Source organism: Sminthopsis crassicaudata, chromosome 1 (assembly GCF_048593235.1).
Source record: "Sminthopsis crassicaudata isolate SCR6 chromosome 1, ASM4859323v1, whole genome shotgun sequence".
Classification (NCBI taxonomy): Eukaryota; Metazoa; Chordata; class Mammalia; order Dasyuromorphia; family Dasyuridae; genus Sminthopsis; species Sminthopsis crassicaudata.
The window spans coordinates 354,124,067-354,149,552 of record NC_133617.1 but is presented as its reverse complement, the minus strand read 5'-3'; the positions used below and the strand labels follow the sequence as shown (position 1 = coordinate 354,149,552).

At 36.0% G+C, this 25,486-nt stretch overlaps 1 protein-coding gene across 7 annotated transcripts in view; it reads right to left on the bottom strand.

The window, feature by feature from the left end:
• The window catches only part of KIAA1328 (KIAA1328 ortholog), a 525,281-nt gene that overhangs the window by 177,093 nt on the left and 322,702 nt on the right, over nt 1-25,486 (bottom strand). The window lies entirely within an intron of this gene.

Genomic DNA, 25,486 nt, shown 5'->3' with positions numbered 1-25,486 from the left:
TTGCCTTTAATTCCTTTAATTGCACAGAGTAGGCACTGTCTGTTGAAAAAAAAAAGTTGAATTGGAAGTGAGATATTCCAAAGATTTATGGGTAAAGAAGAAAAAAAAAAACAACCCTACACAACCCTTGGATTAGATTCAATAGGCCTTCATTTGTAAATTGGGCTAAAATATCAATAAAATAATTAATTTAGTGAGTTAGGTTATAAGAAAATTATAATTGGGCAAGGTTCCTAGAGACATTCACTAAGAGCTATAAAAAGTGACAGCTGACAGTAAGAGAGGAGGGAAAACTATAAAAATTATTAAAAATAGAATAAGAACAAACAGCAATAACCTCCTACAGAATCACCTTCTATTGTAGCACAAAGTTAATAACAATGATTTCTAGTTATCAAGAAAAGGATAAATTATGTTCAATATACCTAGGCCAAGAATCCAGGGAACTGTACGAAATGTTATAGGAAGATATCTATCAAAATGACTAATGCAGAAAAGTTTGGACATTTAGATGACAGGGAATTCAGAATGCTAGATAAAGCATTTAACACAAAATAGATATTCCATAAACATTTGCCAGTCTTTTTTCCTTCACCAGACTTATAAACATGTATCATAGTTGGGATATATTGTCAGAGGCCTTATTAAATCACCACTGGAATACTGTTTTGGTTTTGGGCACCACATTTTTAAAAATAATTTCACAGACTGGAAAATATCCAAAGGAAGGCAAACAAGATAGATGATAATGATGATGATGATATAGCAACTGGAAACATAATATGTGAGTCAATTTTAAAGAATATGGGATATTTGTCTCAGAAATAAGAAGGTATTAGAAAATGGGATATATAACAGATATCATTCAAGGACCTGAGTGACTACTATATAGAACAGGGATTAGACAATTCTTTGCTTAGTCCCAGACAGCAGATCTCTAAGCAATAAGAAGTTGAAGAGAGTTTTTAGTTCAGTAAAGGTAAATTGTATAATTATTAGAGAAGTAAAGATACTAAAAGAGATAAGATATGTGGAATTGGAAGTGAAGAGACTTGAAGTAGAAGATCTCAAGAGAAGTAAAGATAATAAATAGAGAAGTAAAAAAAGTAAAAAAATATTCCATAAGATGATGGAGATGTGACTCCTCTTCCCCCCTGTCCCTACTCCAGGGATTTATTCTCTTTTTTGACTGGAACTTTGATTTTAACAAGGTTAGGAGTTCCTGATGAAGAATTTCCTCTATTAATGATACAAATTAGTTTTAGAGCTATCTGGGGGCACTGAATAAAATACTTGGACAGAGTCATATATGAACTCAGGTCAGCTCTCTATCCATTATATCATAGTGCATAGTGCTCTTCCCCCCCCCCCCATCCCCAGCTGACATTTATACAGTGCTTTAAAGTTTGTAAAAACTCTTTAAAATATACTTGAGTCAAATAAAAACTGTATGAGATTGCACTACAAATATTATCGTCATTTAGCAGAAGAAACTGAGGTTCATGGAAGTTAGGAAATCTTGCCATGGGTCATATAACTGGTGTCAGAGATAAGAATTTCCAGGTAGTTCTGATTCCAAAGTTAGCACTAATACTAATACTACTACTACACGCTATGCTACTCAGTATAAGTTCCTCATAACAGGAAATATTAAAGATAAACCTAGATAACTATTTGCTGGGGATGCTATAACGAATATTCCCATTGGATTGGATGTTTTCTTGAAATCTCTTTCAGATTTGAAATTTTGAGTCAGAGGTACCTGGGTATGTTATAGTCACCTATTAGCTGTTTGATCTTAGGTATGTTAGTTATTGAACCTCCCTGAGTCCCAATTTCCTTATCTAAAAAAGGAATAATTGTAGGGTGTTTTGAGAATCAAATGAGATAACACATGTAAAGGAATATGCTTTGTAATGTCTAAAGTGCTTTACAAATATAGGATATAATTACTTCAATTTCCAAATCATTCACCAACGTCTCTAAAGTAAAAAAGGAAAAAAACTAAGTTAAAATCAACTGTGAGATCTAATTTTTAATATTCAGCAATTGCGGGGGAAGGGAGGTACAATGGATAGAGTGCCAGGCCCGAAATTAGGAAGCTTCATCTTCTTAAATTCAATTCTGGCCTCAGACACTACCTAGCTGTGTAATCCTTTGCAAGTCAACTTAACTCTGTTCTCCTACATTTCCTCATCTGTATAATGAATCTTTGCTAAGAAAACCCCAAATAGGGTCACAAGAAGTTGGACATGACTGAAAAGAATGAAATACGAGAGGAAATTTTAGGAATTGCCCTTACAGTTGACCCAATTTGAAAAGGCAGATATATGTCTGAGCACAAGTTGATGGACTTTCTCTCTTTGGCAGAAACCTATTACTCGTCGCATGGAACAATGAGTAGTTGGAAATGGACAAACTTGAGAAAACAGCCTGAATAGCCCCCAAATAAATTATAGCTAATCTGCTAAAGCAAGGTTGGGGAGTATATCCTATGCTCACCTCACTTCCTTTAATGTAGTTAATTATGTATGCTTGGCTCCTAAAATGTTTACTAAATAGTAAAAGTGATTAAGAATAATAAAATTGTTTCCTGGATCACTACCACATCATTCAATTTAAGTGTCTAAAATCTTTACTCTGAGGAAAGTGAAAATTGGCTGACAACATCTGCTATATAACTACTTCCAAATTATATTATATAAAATCACTGTGATTATATTTAGTTCCTATCAAAGAATCATTGAAAAAGCCTTAGAAGAGACTCTAAGAAATCACTTTGTATATCCTATCGTGTCCCTTTCCCCAACCCCTGGAAGGCTATTTTCCCCCAGAATTCCTGCATTAAACTTGTAGTGGAGTACTACCACTGTATTTACTCAACTTCAGTAAAGAATCTCTGAAATTCAAGGCAATCACCTAAAATACCAAACGTTGATTCCTTTTTTCTCTCTCATTTTTTGTTCCTCTTTTTCATTATCCTTTTATCCTACTTGCCTCTCCTTTTTTTCTCTCTTATTCTTCCCTTTTTATTTGTGTTAAGATTAGTTCCATTAATGTCTTATTGAGGTATAAAGGTAAGCTTCAAGTCTCAATCTCTGAACTAGTAAAGTATACAATATGGCAAGTTCTATCAAGTTGGAAAGATTTTAAGTAAAGTTCCAGCAGCAGATTGATTTATTTAAATAGGTTCATCACCAGCAAAAAAACCTCTCAATGATAAATTCTTTGGCCAAGAAAAAAACATGTTTAGCTGTAATGTTCTCTGGTCAGTTTTCTTGATGGTCTCTGGAAGCTGCCTTCTTTTCAGTTCAGTAATCACCACAAGAACAGCCAGGTGTTAAAGTACAAATTCTTTATTATCTCTTTCCTGGGATTGGGCAGCTTTCTGAAGAGCCTTTCAGATCAGCCTTGGTCTCAATGGAGAAGTGCAGGAGGCCAGGCCAGCCACCAGGAGTCTGACTGAAGGTGAAATGAATTTCTGTTTCCTTGGCTCTGAGAGCTTCTAGTGTGCTTGTCCCCTATGGCTCTCAGGCCATGCTTATATGCTCCACACTGAGTATAAACCAATCGTTATATCTCTAGGAAACCATTATTTGTTGTAAAATTAAATCAATTATACTGAATTATGCTAAACTAGATAACCATTGTCTCATCAATTCCACTTAGTACCTTGTAAGAATCCTTTGTTTCAAATTCAGAGTTCTGGCCCACAACATTTAGCTTCAGAAGTTTTTAGGCATAATGAAGTCCTTTAACTGTTCTATAAGAAAATAGATTTTGAAAACAAATAGCCTTTCCTTCCAGTATAGAATCTTCCTTGATCTCAATTTCTCCTATCTAGCGTATAATACAGGATCCAATAGTTAAAAGAGACTCAAGAATATCTAATTCTGGGAGTCAAAATGATGGCGACTAGACAGAACTTTGCCTGAGTTCTTCCAAGCTTCCTTCAGAATCAACACCAGATCAAGCCTCTTAACAGGTTTTGGAGTGACAAAAACCACAAGTATTTGAAGTGTGACAAATTTCCAGCAGAAGATATCTTAGGAAGACTTCAGAAAAGGCCTATCTCAATTGAGCAGGGGAGAGGCAGTACAGTGCATGTGCAGTAAAGCAGATGGACCAGCAGATCAGCAGACTAGCTGTGAGACCTCCAATGTACCTACATAAGGCAAACAATGAACCCCTGAACCTCAGCATAATACGTAGGATTTAGCCATGTCCACCCAGCATGGGGAGGAAGCCAGCACCACCGGCCCCAGCGCCACCTTGTAGAGGAAACTTGGAACAATCTCTTCTTTGCCCTTAGGGCAAACCTCAACTTTTAAAAGAGCAAAAAAGCAAAAAGAGTTCTGATCATAGATAGCTATTAATGGAGATAGGGAAGAAAACATCTTAAACCCTGAGGACACTAAAGGCAAAATGCCTCCAGATGAAGCCTCAAGGAGATATGGTCTCCAACTCAAAAGGCTCTTCTCTTATGGAAGAATTCAAAAAGTATGTTAAAAGAGAGTTACAAGAAAAATGGGGAATGGAAATGAGAATTTTGAAAGGTAGTTTTAGAAAGGAAACACAAAAGTTGATGAAAACAACTTCTTAAAAAATACACTTGGTGAAATGGAAAAATAATATATTAAAGAACATCTAGTTCAGCTTGTCCTTGACCAAGAATAGCTTTAACAACACCTCAAACAAATATATTACCCTTGAACTATAATCACACAAGGTTGTTTTTAGACTCCAATGAATAATTCTGTTTCAAGATGGACTAAAGATCAAGTCCCTATAAACTTGAAGAATTCTAGTACAATGAGCCCAATATTTTTTGAACAAATTCATTTGACTTCTTGTTAGGATTCTTACAGATGCTATGGGCCAGAACTTGAGACAAAGTAATGTACTTGGTTCACACCTTCAATGGAGTTCAAACATTTAAAGGAGTTTACACCTTTAAAGGAGTTCGCTCATTGGTCCACACATTAGACTCACACCTTAAGAGAGCATATAAAAGCCCACTCTCTGGGAGTCAGGAGGGAGTCAAGGGGAGAATTTCGGGGAAACTTGAGGAGATTCAGAGCCAAGATTCAGTGGATTCAAAAGTCCAGGAGATTCACAACTAGAATTGACTTCCAGGAGATTCACAAGGCAGAAACCCACAATCCCACACTCTTGGAGGCAGAGTCTGATTCATTCCAAATTCCACTGTTGTGCTGGCTGGAGACACTTGGACAAGAGCTCTTGGGAACCAAAAAGAGAGAGAGAGGCCTCTAAGAAAGCTAGCCAAGCCCCAAGTGAAGGAGACAAGATTTGAAGGAGAAAATAAAGGATATGAAGATAAGATTTGGAAAGAGACAGTAAAGGACTTTTTGGGATTATGGAATTGAACTGAAACTAAGGCTGCCTCCAGAAGCTCCCCAAGAAATCTCCTCCCAGAGAACAATTAAAATCTAGAGAAACAGAACATTACAACTTCTGGTTAGGAAATTACTGGGAACTTTTCTCTTTACACAGGAGCCTAGAGATGGATGACTAAAACTGCATTAGCTGGGACTTCCGGCCAAGATGGCGGTGTGGAGGCAGACAGCTGCTTGAGCTCCTCGTTTTCTCTCAAAACTTACTTCATGACAAGCCTCAGATTTAATGCTTGACCCAGAAAGAAATCCACAAATAATCACCAAGAGAAGACATCCTTGAAAGTCGCCAGAAAAGGTCTGTGTTTGCTCGGAGGAGGGTCAATCAGACTGGGCACAGACTGAGGGCAGGCAGTGAGAGCAAGGCAGGCAGCTCACACAGCTCAGACTGGAGAGGGAGGGGTGTGATCTTTGCTGTTTCTGTGAAAAGACTTTTTCCCCAGTGTGGATACTCCATCTTGGCAGCAAGCCAGGAGCAGTGGAGAGGGTGTAAACACCGGAGGTAAAGATTAAAACCCTGGAAAGCCAGCATCTCTCAGAACCCGGCCACCCCCAAGCCCCACCTGGACTGACTCAGTGAGTTCTCAGAGCCTCAGAATGCAGACTCAGTACAGTCATTGCTGTTCTGTTAGTAGCTCTCTGCTGCCCTACCCCCAGTCTGTAGAGGAAGCCCATTAATACCATCCAGCCCCATCTCCCCCAAAACAGACCTATTGTTTCTCTTGTCAATTTGTTTTCTTCGATTCCTACTCTGACAAAATGAACAAAAAATTCAAAAGGGCTCTAACCATTGACAGCTTTTGTATGGAGAGAGAGCAGACTTCAAACACTGAGGAGACTAAAAACAGACTGTCCCCAGAGGAATCCCCTAAGGGGGATATGAGCTGCTCCTCAATACAAAAGAATCTCATAGAGGAAATAAAAAAGGCTCTCACAGAGAGCTAGAAGAGAAATGGGAAAAGGAAAGGGAAGCTTGGCAAGAGAGCCTGGAGAAGTCATCCCATGCATTCAAAGACAGAGTGGATAAAGAAATCAAATCATTGAGAAACAAGATTAGTGAGCTGGAAAAGGTAAACAACTCCAAGGAAAACAAGATTAGTGAGCTGGAAAAAGAAAACAGCTCCCTAAAAAATAAAATGGATAAAATGGAAAAAAATTCCATAGAAGACAAAAACTCAATTGGACAATTACAAAGAGATATAAAAAAAAGTGAGTGAAGAAAATACATCATTGAAAATTAGACTGGAACAAGTAGAAATGAATGACTCAAGGAGAAACCAAGAGGTAGTCAAGCAAAACCAGAGAAATGAAACAATTGAAAAGAATGTCAAGTACCTTATCAGAAAGACAACAGACCTGGAAAACAGATCCAGGAGAGACAATTTGAGAATAATCAGACTCCCTGAAAAATGTGAGGAAAAAAAGAGCTTGGACACTATTTTCAAGGAAATTATCAAAGAGAACTGCCCAGACGTTCTGGAAACAGAGGGTAAAATAGACATTGAAAAAATTCATCGATCACCTACTGAAAGGGACCCTAAAATCAAAACGCCAAGAAATATAGTGGCCAAGTTCAAGAACCATCAGACAAAGGAAAAGATACTGGAAGCTGCTAGAAAAAAGCAATTCAGATATGGAGGATCCACAATAAGGATAACCCAGGATCTAGCAGCGTCCACATTAAAAGAACGAAGGGCCTGGAACATGATATTCCGAAAGGCTAAGGAACTTGGTATGCAGCCAAGAATAACTTACTCAGCAAGAATGAGCATCGTTTTCCAGGGAAGAAGATGGACATTTAACGAAATAAATGAATTCCATCTATTTTTGATGAAAAAACCAGACCTACATAAAAGGTTTGATCTTCAAATACAGAACTCAAGAGATTTCTAAAAAGGTAAAAAGAAATCTTGAGAACTATACTTCTGCCCAAAAAATATGTAAAGAACATATGTACAATTTGTCTTAGAACCTAGAAGTGGAAAGGAAATTATATCATAAAAAAGTGTAAAGTGGTGGTACTACATCTAATGAAGAGGCAAAGGTAACCTATTGTATCTGAGAGAAAGAAAGGAGGGATATGAACATAGTGTGTATCAATACACATATTCGATTTATGGTGAAACTTCTTCCACTTCATTGAAAAGTGAAAGGGAAGGAGTAAACTAAGGGGAAGGGAATACAGAAATTTGGAGGAAAAGGGGTAAAATAAGGGGAAGAACTTTAAGGTGGGGGAGGGATCCTAAAAAGGGAAGGCTGTTCACAAGTTTAATACTGGGTAGGGGAGTAAGAGGGAAGGAAAGGGGAAAAGCATAAGCAGGGGTTAATAGGATGGCAAGCAATATAGAATTAGTCCTTCTAACCATAAATGTGAATGGGGCAAACTGCCTCATAAAGAGGAAGCGGTTAGCAGACTGGATTAAAAGTCAGAACCCTACTATATGTTGTTTACAGGAAACACACCTGAAACAGGGTGAGACATTCAAACTAAAAGTAAAAGGGTGGAGCAGAATCTATTATGCTTCAGGCAAAACCAAAAAAGCAGGAGTAGCCATCTTCATCTCAGATCAAGCAAAAACAAAAATTGATCTAATTAAAAGAGATAAGGAAGGGCATTATATCCTGCTAAAGGGCAGCATCAATAATTAAGCAGTATCAATATTAAACATATATGCACCAAGTGGTGCAGCATCTAAATTCTTAAAAGAGAAATTAAGAGAGCTGCAAGAGGAAATAGATAGCAAAACTATAATAGTGGGAGATCTCAACCTTGCACTCTCAGAATTAGATAAATCAAACCACAAAATAAATAAGAAAGAAGTCAAAGAGGTAAATAGAATACCAGAAAAGTTTGATATGATAGATCTTTGGCGAAAGCTAAATGGAGACAGAAAGGAGTATACTTTCTTCTCAGCAGTTCATGGAACCTATACAAAAATTGATCATATACTAGGGCATAAAAACCTCAAAATCAAATGCAGTAAGGCAGAAATAGTAAATGCATCCTTTTCAGACCATAATGCAATCAAAATTACATTTAATAAAAAGCCAGAGGAAAATAGACCAAAAAATAATTGGAAACTAAATAATCTTATACTAAAGAATGATTGGGTAAAACAGCAAATCATAGACATAATTAATAACTTCACCCAAGAAAATGACAATAATGAGACATCATACCAAAATGTATGGGATACAGCCAAAGCAGTAATAAGGGGAAGTTTTATATCTCTACATGCTTACTTGCATAAAATAGAGAAAGAGAGGGCCAACGAATTGGGCTTACAACTAAAATTGCTAGAAAAGGAACAAATTAAAGACCCCCAGACAAACACAAAACTTGAAATTCAAAAAATAAAAGGTGAGATTAATAAAACTGAAAGTAAAAAAACTATTGAATTAATTAATAAAACTAAGAGTTGGTTTTATGAAAAAACCAACAAAATAGACAAACCCTTAGTAAACCTGATTAAAAAAAGGAAAGAGAAAAAGCAAATTGTTAGTCTTGAAAATGAAAAGGGTAAACTCACCACTAATGAAGAGGAAATTAGAACAATAGTTAGGAGCTACTTTGCTCAACTTTATGCCGATAAATTCGATAACTTAAATGAAATGGAAGAATACCTTCAAAAATATAGCTTGCCCAGATTAACAGAGGAAGAAGTAAGTAGTCTAAATAGTCCCATCTCAGAAAAAGAAATAGACGAAGCTATTAACCAACTTCCTAAGAAAAAGTCCCCAGGACCAGATAGATTTACAGGTGAATTCTACCAAACATTTAAAGAACAACTAACTCCAATGCTATGTAAACTATTTGAAAAAATAGGGATTGAAGGAGTCCTACCAAATTCCTTCTATGACACAGACATGGTACTGACACCTAAACCAGGTAGATCGAAAACTGAGAAAGAAAACTATAGACCAATTTCCTTAATGAATATTGATGCTAAAATCTTAAATAAGATATTAGCAAATAGACTTGAGAAAATCATCTCCAGGATAATACATTATGACCAAGTGGAATTTATACCAGGAATGCAGGGCTGGTTTAATATTAGGAAAACTATTAGTATAATTGACCATATTAATAATCAAATTAATAAAAACCATATGATCATCTCAATAGATGCAGAAAAAGCATTTGATAAAATCCAACATCCATTCCTACTAAAAACGCTTGAGAGTATAGGAATAAATGGACTGTTCCATAAAATAATAAGGAGCATATATTTAAAACCTTCAGTAAACATCATATGTAATGGCGATAAACTAGAAGCTTTCCCTGTAAGATCAGGAGTAAAACAAGGTTGCCCACTATCACCATTACTTTTCAATATAGTACTAGAAACACTAGCCTCAGCAATAAGAGCTGAGAAAGAGATTCAAGGAATTAGAGTAGGAAATGAGGAAATCAAATTATCACTTTTCGCAGATGACATGATAGTATACTTAGAGAACCCCAAAGACTGCTAAAAAGCTATTAGAAATAATTCAGAATTTAAGCAAAATCGCAGGATACAAAATAAATCCACATAAATCTTCAGCATTTTTATACATTACCAACACAATCCAACAGCAAGAGATACAGAGGGAAATTCCATTCAAAATAACGGTCGATAGTATAAAATACTTGGGAATATATCTACCAAAGGAGAGTCAGGAATTATATGAGCAAAATTACAAAACACTTGCCACAAAAATAAAGTCAGATTTAAATAATTGGAAAGACATTCAGTGCTCTTGGATAGGCCGAGCGAATATAATTAAGATGACAATACTCCCTAAACTAATCCATTTATTTTGTGCTATACCAATCAGACTTCCAAGAAACTATTTTAATAACCTAGAAAAAATAACAACAGAATTCATATGGAACAACAAAAGGTCGAGAATTTCAATGGAAGTAATGAAAAAAAAATTAAGTGAAGGTGGTCTATTGGTACCTGATCTAGAACTGTATTATAAAGCAACAGTCACCAAAACCATTTGGTATTGGCTAAGAAATAGACTAGTTGATCAGTGGCATAGGTTAGGTTCACAGGGCAAGATAGTGAATAAAAATAGCAATCTAGTGTTTGACAAACCCAAAGATCCCAAATTTTGGGATAAGAATTCATTATTTGACAAAAACTGCTGGGAAAACTGGAAATTAGTATGGCAGAAACTAGGCATGGACCCACATTTAACACCACACACTAAGATTAGATCAAAATGGGTCCAAGATTTAGGCATAAAGAACGAAATCATAAATAAATTGGAGGAATAGGGGATGGTTTACCTCTCAGACTTGTGGAGGAGGAAGGAGTTTGTGTCCAAGGGAGAACTAGAGACCATTATTGATCACAAAATAGAAAATTTTGATTACACCAAATTAAAAAGTTTCTGCACAAACAAAACTAATGCAAACAAGATTAGAAGGGAAGTAACAAATTGGGAAAACATTTTTACAGTTAAAGGTTCTGATAAAGGCCTCATCTCCAAAATATACAGAGAATTGACTTTAATTTATAAGAAATCAAGCTATTCTCCAATTGATAAATGGTCAAAGGATATGAACAGACAATTTTCAGATGATGAAATTAAAACTATTTCCACTCACATGAAAGAGTGTTCCAAATCACTATTGATCAGAGAAATGCAAATTAAGACAACTCTGAGATATCATTACACACCTGTCAGATTGGCTAAGATGACAGGAACAAATTACGATGAATGTTGGAGGGGCTGTGGGAAAACTGGGACACTGATGCATTGTTAGTGGAGTTGTGAAAGAATCCAACCATTCTGGAGAGCAATCTGGAATTATGCCCAAAAAGTTATCAAAATGTGCATACCCTTTGACCCAGCCATACTACTACTGGGCTTATATCCCAAGGAAATACTAAAGAAGGGAAAGGGACCTGTATGCAAGCCCTTTTTGTATTGGCTAGAAACTGGAAGATGAATGGATGTCTATGAATTGGAGAATGGTTGGGTAAATTATGGTATATGAATGTTATGGAATATTATTGTTCTGTAAGAAATGACCAACAGGAGAAATACAGAGAGGCTTGGAGAGACTTACATCAACTGATGCTAAGTGAAAAGAGCAGAACCAGATCATTATACACTTCAACAATGATACTGTACGAGGATGTATTCTGATGGAAGTGGATATCTTCAACATAGAGAAGAGCTAATCCAATTCCAATGGATCAATGATGGACAGAATCAGCTACATCCAGAAAAGGAACACTAGGAAATGAGTGTAAACTGTTATTTTTACCTTCTGAATCTAATTCTTCCTGTGCAACAAGAAATTTGGTTCTACACACATATATTGTAATATATTTAACATGTATAAGACTGCCTGCCATCTGGGGGAGGGGGTTGGGGGAGGAGGGGAAAAAATCTGAACAGAAGTAAGTGCAACGGATAATGTTATAAAAAATTACCCATGCATATGTACTGTCAAAAAAAAGTAATAATTATAAAATAAAATAAAAATTAAATTAAAAAAAAACTCCATTAGCTTTCTTAACTTCTCATTTACTCTGCTGACTCAATTTTGTCCAATGAAACCCCAAGATCTTTGTCAGGTGAGCAGACAATCTTGCCAGAACTTCTTGATCTTTTACTTGGGAAGTTGAATTTCTGAACATAAATATAAGTTTTAGAATTTATCTTTATGAAATCTGATTCGACATTCTAGTCTCTAAAGATCTTTGGGAATCATTTCATTCTTTTTCTGTTTTATTCCTGTCTCTAAACTTTCTCCATTCTTCCAAAGAAGCCTCTTCACCCCTTCAAGTTCTTTCCACCCTTGGACTTCTCATACTGGAAATACATTTCCTCCCCTTTTGGTTCCTTTCCCTGACTGGCTGATTCTTCCAAGAAACTCCATTTTAAGGAAAATATCTAAGCTAGTCATGTCTTCATTATCTTCTAGAGTCTGCTCTTGATGGTGTGTTAGACTTCTCCTAACTACGGACCTTCATTTCACTTCTTATCTTCTCATGCTAGAAGCACATTTCTCTTTGTGGGTCCTTCTGTGACTAGACAGTTCCTCCTAGACTCCATTTTAAGCAAAATGTCCTACCTACCCTTATGTTTATTCACCTCTAGGCTCTATTTCTTTCTCTCCAGACTTTCTCTACTACGTCCTTATAAGGGTGTCTTCTCTCTGTCTCTCTCTTTCTCTGTGTCCCTCTCTTTGTGTGTGTGTGTGTGTGTGTGTGTGTGTGTCTGTCTGTCTCTCTCTCTCTCTCTCTCTCACACACACACACCCCTTAGCAATAAGAGCTGCCAAGTTCTTTTAGCACCTTAGGATACAATTTATTTGGACTTCAACATATTAAAAAATTACCCTGCTATTCTCTTTTATTCTTTATTAGCCAACTCACTTCTGTTTTTTCCACTCTAAGATCATTCTCCTAGGAAGAAAATAAGAAACAAAAGTAGCTGAATAGTGCTTTTTTATGTGGTGTATTATCATCTTTTAACCTCCTTTAATTCCTTTTGCTCATCCATTAAATGTAAAATTAAACAAACTCCTTTTGCTGCTATTGTTTATTATTTTATAATCTACAAAAATGGAATTTCCTATGAAAAGATTAACAATCCATAAAAACAACTGAAGCACTCTTGAAAGTAGCCAGAGCTACAGAGAGAATATAGAAGATCATGTGCTGTGAGGTTTAGGAGTGGAAAACCATAAGAAAAGTGTTGGGGGGGGGTAAGAGAAAAGCATAAAGCAAATTATTAAAAAAAAAAGGCAGAAGGAGAAAGAGGAAATGAGATATTACCAATGATCTCTTAATGTCTAAATCTGATGATCTTTTCTTCTAATATTGTTGCTCATTCTTTCCTCTCTGGATACTCTCTGGATTATTGTGACACTGTTTTCTCCTAATTTTCATCCTACCTTCTTCAGTGCTTTTGCTACTTTAACATCTGTATCATGTCATCTAAACCTCACATTTTCTAAATGTGGTCATTCCCCAGAGTCTTTTTCCTGAGCCATCTTGTCTATATTCTTTTGGTGACCTACCTCATCAGCAACTATGGGTTTAATGATCATTTTTAGGAAAATGACCCAAGATCTATATGTCCAATATAATCGCTCTCCTGAGCTGCAGTTTCCCACTTCCAAATGCTTATTGAACATATCAAACTGTATGTATGCTGGAGGCAGCTTACACTGACCACATAACAAAAGAGAACGCTTTTTTTCAAAACCCAATTCTTCCAAACGCCTAACTTTTGTTGAAGATACCATTATTTTTTCCAGTTTTCTAATTTTTCCTATATCTTTTTTTTCTTTTTTCTTGCTGAGGCAATTGGTTAAGTGACTTGTCCAGGATCACAGAGCAGAGCCTTCTAATTTTAAAAGCTCATTGTCATGAAACCTCAACTTCTCATTTCTCATCCATAAGTTGACATATGCTTCCATTTCTACCTCCATAAAATCTCATAACCAATCTCTTCCTTCTACATAATATAGGGAACATCTTATTTAAGGCCTTCATTATTTCTACATTGTTAATCTACATTATTTAAGCAACTTCTTAATTTATTCTTCCTTTCTTGAGTCTTGCCTAACTTTAATGGATCCTATATACAACATGATCTCAACTTACCCTGCTATACTTAAAAATACATTACTTCCCACATTCTTCCATTCAGCCAGACTGGCTTTCCCTCAGTTCCTCATTGACAACGCTCTATTTTCTATTTCTCTGCATATACATTGACCATTCTTTATGCTTGGAACACTTTCTTATCTCTCCTTAAATCCTATCTTCCTTCAAGAGGAAGGGCTTTTTCTAAGCCCTCAACTAATTTTTTTTTCTTTTTTTAAAATTAATTTTATAATTATGAAATTTTGTTGACAGTACATATGCATGAGTAATTTTTTTATAACATTATCCCTTGTATTCATTTTTCCAAATTTTGCCCTCCCTCCTTCTACTCTCTCCCCTAGATGACAGGCAATCCCATACACATTACATGTGTTACAGTATAACCTAGATATAATATATGTGTGTAAATCCAATTTTTGTGTTGCACGTTAAGAATTGGATTCCGAAGGTATAAGTAACCTGGGTAGAAAGACAGTAGTGCTAACAATTTACATTCAATTCCCAGTGTTCCTTCTCTGGGTGAAGTTGTTTCTGTCCATCATTGATCAACTGGAAGTGAGTTGGATCTTCTTTATGTCGAAGATATCCACTTCCATCAGAATACATCTTCATACAGCATTCTTGTTGAAGTATTCAGTGATCTTCTGGTTCTGTTCACTTCACTCAGCATCAGTTCATGTAAGTCTCTCCAAACCTTTCTGAATTTATCCTGCTGGTCATTTCTTACAGAGCAATTATATTCCATAAACTTCATATACCATAATTTACCCAACCATTCTCCAATTGATGGACATCCATTCATTTTCCAGTTTCTAGCCACTACAAAAAGAGCTGCCACAAACATTTTGGCACATACAGGTCCCTTTCTCAACTTTAGTATTTCTTTGGGATATAAGCCCAGTAGTAGCACTGCTGGATCAAAGGGTATGCACAGTTTGATAACTTTTTGGGCATAGTTCCAAATTGCTCTCGAGAATGGCCAGATTCTTTCACAACTCCACCAACAATGCATCAGTGTCCCAGTTTTCCCACATCCCCTCCAACATTCATCATTATTTGTTCCTGTCATCTTAGCCAATCTGACAGGTATGTAGTGGTATCTCAGAGTTGTCTTAATTTGCTTTTCTCTGATCAATAGTGATTTGGAATACTCTTCCATATGAGTGGATATAGTTTTAATTTCATCATCTAAGAATTGTCTGTTAATATCCTTTGACCATTTATCAATTGGAAAATGGTTTGACTTCTTATAAATTAGGGTCAGTTCTCTATATATTTTGGAAATGAGGCATTTATCAGAACCTTTAAGTGTAAAAATATTTACCCAATTTGTTACTTCCCTTCTAATCTTGTTTGCATTAAGTTTTGTTTGTACAGAAGCTTTTTAGTTTGATGTAATCAAAATCTTCTATTTTGTGATCAATAATGATCTCTGTTCTCCTCTGGTCATAAATTCCTCTACAGGTCCGAGAGATAAACTATCCTATGTTCCTCTAATCTATTTATGATCTCATTCTTTTTTTTTTATTTTTTAAATTAATTAATTAATTTTTATTCTTTTTTATTTTGTTTTTAATTAATTTTTATAGATATAACATTTTCTTTGACATTACATATGCATAGGTAAATTTTTTTTTTACAACATTATCCCTTGTACTCCCTTCTGTTCTGCGTTTTTGCCCTCCTTCCCTCCACCCCCTCCTAGATGGCAGGCATATTAAATGCATATTAAATACATATTAAATATCTTATAATATATCCTAGGTACAATATATATGTGCAGAACCGAATTTTGTTGTTGTTGTTGCAAAGGAAGGATTGTATTTGCAAGGTAAAAATAATCTGGGAAGAGAAACAAAACAAAACAAAACAAACAAACAAAAAAAAACAATGCTCTCAGTTTACACTCATTTCCCAGTGTTCCTTTTCTGGATATAGCTGATTCTATCCATCACTGATCAACTGGAATTGGATTAGCTCTTCTCTATGCTGAAGATATCCACTTCCATCAGAATACATCCTCATACAGTATCATTGTTGAAGTGTATAATGTTCCCCTAGTTCTGCATATGTTTTTTGTTATGTTTTGTTTTGTTTTGTTTTTTCTGAAATGGGATTATTTAAGCAGTTTACCTCCTCTGTTAATCTAGGAAGCCTATATTTTTGGAGGTAGTCATCCATTTCACTTAAGTTATCAAATTTATTGGCATAAAGTTGGGCAAAGTGACTATTATTTCTCTAATTTCCTCTTCATTGTGGAAAGAGATCCCCCTTTTCATTTTTCCTTTTTTTCTGATCAGATTTACCAAAGGTTTGTCTATTTTACTGGCTTTTTCATAAAACCAACTCTTAGTTTTATTTATTAATTCAATAGTTGTTTTTTTTTTTTTTTTTACTTTCAATGTTATTGATTTCTCCTTTTAATTTTAGAATTTCAAGTTTAGTATATGGTTGGGGTTTTTTGGTTGGTCTTTTTCTAGCTTTTTAAGTTGCAGGCCCAATTCATTGATCTTCTCTTTCTCTATTTTATTCAAGTAAGCCTCTAAAGATATAAAATTTCCCCTTATTACCGCTTTAGCTGCATCCCACAAATTTTAGTATAATGTCTCATCGTTGTCATTATTTTGGGTGAAATTATTAATTGTTTCTATAATTTGCTGCTTCACCCAGTCATTCTTTAAGATGAGATTATTTAGTTTCCAATTACTTTTTGGTCTATTTACCCCTAACTTCTTATTGAATATAGTTTTTATTGCATTTTGATCTGAGAAGAAGGCATTTACTTTTTCTGCCTTCCTGCATTTAATTTTGGGAACTTTATGTCCCAATATATGGTCAATTTTTGTATATGTTCCATCTACTGCTGAGAAGAAACTATACTCCTATCACCATTCAGTTTTGTCCAAAGGTGTATCATACCTAGTTTTCTAATGTTCTTTTTACCTCTTTCTTTCTTATTTGTTTTGTGGTTTGATTTATCTAATTCTGAGAGTACAAGGTTGAGATCTCCCACTATTATAGTTATATTATAGTCGCTTCTTGCGACTCTCTTAACTTTACCTTTAGGAAGTTAGATGCTATACCATTTGGTGCATATATGTTTAGTATTCATATGGCTTCATTGTCTATGCTACCTTTTAGCAAGATATAGTTCCTTCCTTATCTCTTTTAATTAGATCATTTTCTGCTTTTTGCTTGATCTGAGATAAGGATGGCTACCCCCGCTTTTTTGGCTTCACCTGAAGCATAATAGATTCTGCTCCAACCTTTTACCTTTACTCTGTATGTATCTCCCTGCTATAAATGTGTTTCCTGTAAACAATATATTGTAGGGTTCTGACTTTTGATCCAGTCTGCTATCTGCCTCCATTTAATGGGAAGAGTTCATCCCATTCACATTTACAGTTAAAATTACTAATTCTGTATTTTCTGCCATCATATTATCCCCTGATTATGCTTTTTTTCCCCCTTGTCCCCACTGAACCCCTTCCCCAGTATTGAATTTATGGACCCCACTTGTAACACGCAGCCCTCCCTTTTTAGTATCCCTCCCCCCTCCTTTTAAGTCCCTTCCCTTTTCTTGTACCCTTCCCTTATTCCCCTTTTCCTTTTCCCTTTTACTCTCCCCCCTTTTAATGAGGTGAGAGAGAATTCTCTAAAAAACAAATATGTCAATTATTTACTCTTTGAGCCTACTCTGATGAGAGTAAGATTCACACAATGTTTCTCCCCCTCTCTAAATCCCCTCATATGTGGAAGATTTTCTATGTCTCTTCCTGGGATGTAGTTTCCCTCTTTTTATCTCTCCTTTCCCGTTTTCTGATACTATCCCCTTCCCTTTACTACTTCTCTTTTTATGTTATATTAGTAAAATCAAATTAGACTTGTGGACTTTCTGTATATCCACAACAGAGATACAGTTCTCAAGAATTCTTTTTACCTTTTTCTGCTTCTCTTGAGTCTTGTGGATGTGGATCAAATTTTTTGTTTAAATCTGTTTTTTTTTTTCTTAAAAACAAATGGAATTCCTCAGTTTCATTAAATGTCCATCTTTTTCCATGGAACAAAATGCTAAACTTAGCTGGGTAGTTTATTCTTGGTTGCAATCCTTGTTCTTTTGTGTTTCGGAATATCAGTTTCCAGGTCCTTTGATCCTTTAATGTGGAGGCTGCCAGATCTTGTGTGACCCTTATTGTGGCACCTTGATATTTGAATTGTTTTTTCCTAGTTGCTTGCAATATTTTCTCCTTAGTTTGGTAGTTCTGCAGCTTAGCCACAATGTTCCATGGAGTTCTTTTTTGGGGGTCTTTTTCAGAAGGTATTCGATGAATTCTTTTAATGCCCATTTTCCCTTCTGTTTCTATTATCTCTGGACAGTTTTCTTTGTTGATTTCCTGTAAAATACAATCTAGGCTCTTTTTTTCATCATAATTTTCGGGAAGTCCAATGATCCTCATATGATCTCTCCTAGATCTATTTTCCAGGTCTGTGGATTTATTTGACATTATTCTCCAGCTTTTCATTTTATTTATTTTTTTTTGTTTTGTTTTGTTTGATTGATTCTTGGTTTCTCAATGAATCATTCATTTCTATTTGTTCAATCCTATTTTTAATGTTATTTTCTTCTTTCACATTTTTTAGTTCTTTTTCTATATGGCCAATTGAGTTTTTAAATGACTTATTTTGCTCTGTTGAATTTTTTTCCATTTCACTAATTTTTTTTTTTTTTAGTGAGTTATTTTCTTTTTCCATATGACAAATCCTACTTTCTTGGGAATTTTTTATCTTTTCCAATTCAGAAATCCTACTTTCCTGTAATTTTTTAACCTTTTCTAATTCCCAAATTTTGTTTCCCTGCACCTCCTGTGAATTCTTTATTTCTTCCAACTCAAATTTCAGGACATTTTTATTCTCTATCATAGCTTCTCTTTCCTTTCCCCATTTTTCTTCAAACTCTCAACATTTTTAATAGTTTCTTCTAGGAGAGAGTTATGCGATGGGGGGGCAGGTATCATTCCCTTTTAGGGTGTTATCTGGAGAGTGTCTGCTGTTAGCCTCCTTGGGGTTGGATACCCATTCTTTCTCTGTATAGAAGGCATCAATCGGTCTCTTCAATTTCTTACTCATTGTTAAAAACTCTGTGGGAGTCTGCCCTTGGGTAGGAAATTTACCAGCTTCCTCCCAGACTGGGGATAGGATGCAGCAATCCTGTGACTGGGCTACGAGAGCTCTGGGAGAGAGTTCCCCTCCCCCCCCCCCGAAATGCCTCAGAGGTGGTTAGCACAGCTGCATTGTGAGCAGTGCCCAATGAGGAACCCTGCTGTGTGGCCTAGCGACTGACCTGAGGTTTAAGGGTGAACAGCTAAAGTGACACAAACCCCAGCCAAAGCGTCCTATGGGGCCGTGGATATTAGCAGGTGACAGGAAAAGCCCCTTCGTTCAAACTGAAAATCTCTGCCTGGGAAGCACAGTCTCTGCTGCTGGAGTTTTGCTACTGCAAGAATTCCACTGCCTCAGGCTGAGCCCCGCACTATGTGGATTAGAGGCTGCCCCGGGCTGTGTCCCCGCTGTTCAGGTTCTTAACTGGCCCAAGGAAAAGCCCTGGACAGCAGCAGGCGGCTGCACAGCTGTGCCGAGATCGGTGTTAGGTCACTTCTGGTTTGAGGTGATTATATTTTCTGGCTTTTTATTTTAAAGTGGCTTTGATTTCTCTTCTGAACTGCTGTTTTATAAGCAGGAAAGTGTTATCAGCCTGTGTCAGATTCCTCTATCTCAGTGGCTTCTCTGATCCCAGAGTTCTCCCCAGCCCGATCAGCGCAGTGTCCTGGCCCCTAGTCCAACCCTGTCTGTGCCAGTCTTTTTTTTCCTCCCTTCGGAATCGATCTTTTCTGTCAAAATTCCAGATTCTCTTCAGCTGGTAAATTGTGCTTCTAATCCTTGTGGTTGTTATCAGTCCAGCGTTATTTTTGAGGCTGATTTAACTAGTTGGTATTGAGGATAGAAGGGAGCTTAGAAATTTGCATACATCTTTTCTGCCATCTTGGATCTGCCCCCCAGTCTAGATTTCTCAAGAACGTTGGGTGTACCCTCTGGTTTCTAATAAGGAAATTAGAACATGTGAACACTAACTCCTCTAAGACCAGGTGGAATCAATCCAGAAAGTCTGGAGGCATTTGCTAATGTAAGGAGAATGTCATCTCTTGTCAGATCTAATCAAACTGTTGGTGAGCCCAATCACTTAATTTTGCAGCGAGGCTTTTAGGGGTTTTCATCTTGGTTCAGGTTGAGGGCATTTTGTACCAGAAGAAATGATCTGTATATTTTCAATTAAAGAAGAGTTTGAAAATAAAAAGTTATAGGATAGAAAATGAACATCAGAAAATACACTCCAATCTTTAAGTCCCTATGTGCTTTTTTCCCTCTTTTCCAAATTCCAAGATGAAATTTTTTTTTCCTCTGCTTGATTTGTTGTTGGTTGTCAGATGTAAGCTGATTTAGAGCCACTTTGAGTTAATAATCACATTGCCACTTTAAGCACAAAGCTTCATCTATAAGCCTAGAGTCAGTTTTTAAGTATGAGCATTTAAAAATCTGTTCTAACATGACTAAAGTGTCATCACCCTTTATCTTTCTTTCCCTGCAGGTTTTCTTGGTTATAATACTGCCCTCCACCCCACTCTACATTCTGTTTATCCCACCCACTATCTCAAGTGTGTCTTCAGAGAAGGTAGACCTGATGTTCCAAACCACATTTAGGTTAAGAAAGTGCAGAAAGTCTTATCTTAATGATTTTGATTCTGTCTAAAAATTAACACCAAAAAATGTGTGTGTGTGTGTGTGTGTGTGTGTGTGTATGTGTGTGTGTGTGTGTGTGTGTGTGTCCGCACGTGAGTGCTTACACTTGTGCTTGCTGTTGATTACCAGTGTGCATGGCGCTGCCTAGCAACCTTGCTTGAGGTGATGTTCTGTGACAGAAAACCACACTTGGTCAGAGTGGTTTCTAGAGAGCACTGAAAGAAAGCATTGTTTGTAACAATTAAGGAAAATATGTTTTTCTTGTGCATTGAATGCAGGCTCATTTAGCAGCTTCTTTCATAGCCTCCTCAGTTTACGATTTACAATTATTTATTTTTGCAAGAAAGTATTAAATCATTTGGGATTGTAAAACCAGTTAGGCACACATTTATGACTAAAAAATTCAAATGATGATTATGGCACAGTTTTAGTTTAGGTAGGCAAGACTTCAGGAAGCAAATAGCTAGCCACTCTGCTCATTTCTCTGTAATAGAAAGCTTTTACTCACAAATGAATCAATCAAAGACTGACTGTGGTGTCATTAGAAACAGTCAGACCATTTACAGCTTGGAGTTTGGCTAATCAGCTTGGCAGGCCCTGCGTGCTGTCAATCCCTATTGAAGTTCTGCCAATCTTCCTAGGTGAAACTGATTGATGGAAGCCTTCTCCTTACCATTCATTTAGACAGCCCAGCTGGTTTTGAGTTGCAGTTTGGCTTGAGCAGACATTCAGTGCAATTTACATTGATTAGTGTTTGTTTGAGACTTGGGGAAACATAAAAGTCATTTGCCAATACCCCCTGTCCATACACAAAGATATAGACCCTTTTCTATTAAGGGATATTTCCCAAACTCAGCAGCCACTGAATTTGGACTAATTTGAAAGTGACTGTCATAGCAATTGACATGAGCTCAAGTCTCTCTCTTTTTCCACATGTAAAACTAAGGTTTTTGGTTTTTTTTTTTTTTTTTTCTGCAGTAACACTTCAGAGACTTATAACGACTTATGAAATCTTTTTTAAACAGGACTTTTTCTGCTATATGGTAAAAGTTAACTCACAATTAAAGGACCATTTCATGTGTGTAAGATTCAACTTATAATAACATCTTAATCATGATTTCAGCCAAAAAATTTCATAAAACCATACTGTATAAAAAGTCTTAAAATGATTTCTCCACTCTGCAGAAAACATAGATTAATAAAAAGTAATTTTTTTTTAGAGTTTTCATTTCTCAATTGTTTTCAGTAGTGAAGAAGGCTGCACTTTCTGGCTTGGGGACCTACTATTTAAAATGTATACTTATCTCTCCTTTCCTTATATCTACTTTTCCTTCCACCCATCCTACTGAAGAGGGAGGGAAACTGTTCCCTTTACTGAAGCTGTACTCCCTTTAAGATTATTGCTAAAACTGTGTTCCCTTTAAAATTAAGTTGTGTCCCCCCTTTTTAAAATTTGTATTTTAAAATTTTATTTATTTTTTAAAATTAATTTTATAATTATAAGTTTTGACAGCACATATGCATAGGTAATTTTTTACATTATCCCTTGCACTCCCTTCGATTCCAAGTTTTCCCTTTCTTCCCTCCACCCCCTCCCCTAGATGGCAGGCATTTCCATACATAATAAATATGTTAATAGTATATCCTAGATACAATATATGTGTTCAGAACCAAATTTTTGTTGTTGTTGTTGCAAAAGAAGAATTGGATTCAGAAGGTAAAAATAACCTGGGAAGAAAAACAAAAAATGCAAACAGTTTACATTCATTTCCCAGTGTTCCTTCTCTGGGTATAGCTGATTCTATCCATCATTGATCAGTTGGAACTGGATTAGATCTTCTCTATGTTGAAGATATCCACTTCCATCAGAATACATCCTCATACAGTATCATTGTTGAAGTGTATAATGATCTCCTAGTTCTGCTCGTTTCACTAAGCATCAGTTGATGTAAGTCTCTCCAAGCCTCTCTGTATTCGTCCTGTTGGTCATTTCTTACAGAGCAATAATATTCCATAACATTCATATACCATAATTTACCCAACCATTCTCCAATTGATGGACATCCATTCATCTTCCAGTTTCTAGCCACTATGAAAAGGGCTGCCACAAACATTTTGGCACATACAGGTCCCTTCCCCTTCTTTAGTATTTCTATGGGATATAAGCCCAGTAGTAGCACTACTGGATCAAACGGTATGCACAGTTTGATAACTTTTTGGGCATAATTCCAGATTGCTCTCCAGAATGATTGGATTCTTTCACAACTCCACCAACAATGCATCAGTGTCCCAGTTTTCCCACACCCCCTCCAACATTCATCGTTATTTGTTCCTGTCATCTTAGCCAATCTGACAGGTGTGTAGTGATATCTCAGAGTTGTCTTAATTTGCATTTCTCTGATCAGTAGTGATTTGGAGCACTCTTTCATGTGAGTGGAAATAGTTTCAATTTCATCATCTGAAAATTTTTCATATCCTTTGACCATTTATCAATTGGAGAATGGCTTGATTTCTTATAAATTAGAGTCAATTCTCTGTATATTTTGAAGATGAGGCCTTTATCAGAACCTTTAACTGTAAAAATGTTTTCCCAATTTGTTTGTGTCCCCTTTTTGATCTCAGAGATCTGAATCTCCCAGGCTCCAAGGAGTCTAGAGAGAAGACCTATCTTCACAGGATGAGAGAAGCAAAACACTATTCAAGGGCAAATCAACTCCCATTGATCCTTTTGAAATTCTAAATTCTCATTTAATTGAGAAATCCTGGTCTGATCAGCTCAGGCTGTTGCAGCCCCCATCAAGATACCCATACAACAGGTTCCCTTAAACTCACTCCTTGCTAAAGGCTCAAGCAATTTGCTAGGACCCTTTTGCTGGCTGAGGAGGCATTTCCTTCTCAATGCCAAATTCCATTTCCCTAATAGGGCTATGCCACAATAGAAGTCAGTCTCTTAGCAAACTGGTTTCTATCTAATAATAAACTTTCATTTTGCAATTAATAATTCAGGAATAAGTGAATTCTTTCACTTTAAACCAGCGGCCAACCAAAAGGGAGATTTTTAACAACTGTCTTATTGTCACCAACCTCATCATCATTGGGATTTGAGGGGATAAAAACTACCTTCTATAAAGCATATTATTTAATATTTGTAAATTGCCACAAGTATACATGGCTTTGTGCAATAAATCTCTCCCCAAATCAAATAATATTTCAGTCTTAAGAATCTAAAGGCTTAATTAAACTATGAAGTATGACTGAAGTGTGAAATGCCCACACTAATAGGGAAAGAGCTTTGTACTTGGAGTCAGAAGATTGAGGTAGAACTCCTGACTCTCCTTTTTACTAGCTTTGTGTCCTCTTGCAGCTTCTGTTTACTTATACCTACCTCACAGGGTTGTTATAACCATCAAGTGAAATAACACATGCACTTTATCAAATGTAACCTAGTATTACTGGGTCTTACATAATGCTTTCTGTAAGCTTATTTTTCCATCTGATGCTTTGTTTGTAACCTTTGTCTATACTTAGCAGTGTCCTGCAAATGAATTTGTCCTCCAAACTGGTGTTGTTTCTTTGGTTATTTCACACATTTCCATTTGTAAAAAGAAGTTTTTGCTTGAGAGCTCTTTTGTCCTGTTTTACTTCTATTAAATTTCTCAATGAAATGGTGATAGTGTATGTTTTTACTTTTTTCCAGTTCCCATTTTTCAGAAGTTTGTTTAATTGGGTATATTAGAAACTCATAATTTCACATATCCATCTCACCATTAAACCCTACTTTTAATGTGGTATGATTTTTTTAACCAGTTAACTATATACATGAGGATCAATTCTGATGGATGTGGCCTCTTCAACAATGAGATGATTCAAACTAGTTCCGATTGTCCAGTAATGAACTGAACCAGCTACACCTAGAGAGAGGACTATGAGAACTGAGTGTGTACCACAACATAGCATTTTCATTCTTTCTGTTATTATTTGCTTACATTTTTGTTTTCCTTCTTTTTCTTTCTTTCTAGATCTGATTTTTCTTGTGTAGCAAGATAACTATATAAATATGTATACATATATTGGATTTAACATATACCTTAATATATTTAACATGTATTGGACTACTTGCCATCTAGAGGAGTGAGGGGAAAGAGGGGAAATTTTGGAACAGAAGATTTTGAAGGATCAATGTTGAAAAATTACCCACGCATATGTTTTGTAAATAAAAAAGCTATAATAATAATAATAATAAGAAGAAGAAGAAGAAGAGTCTCTTATGAGATAGGCACTCTACTAAGTCCTGTGTTGTACTATTTTCTAATCGGTTTATTATTAGTTTATTATCTTGAGAAAATAGAAGGTTCATGATCCCCCACAGTGAAAAAGTAATTTATTTATTTTATAAATTGAAGTTCCTACACTTGGGCTATACATTTGGAAAGTGTATAAGAAATAGAGAAGGAGTAACTAAAAATTTCTAATAGTTACATCAGTATCTTTAGAAATATTTACCGAGTGCCTACAATGTAACAATGTTAAGCTGGGACTTTTTATAAAATTGACCCATACTTCTGACACCTCTGCTGAACTGGGGAGAAGAGTAAGTGGAGAAGGGTGTAGAGGGACTAGAGGTACCAATTATTCAGCAAAACCAATCAAGACAAT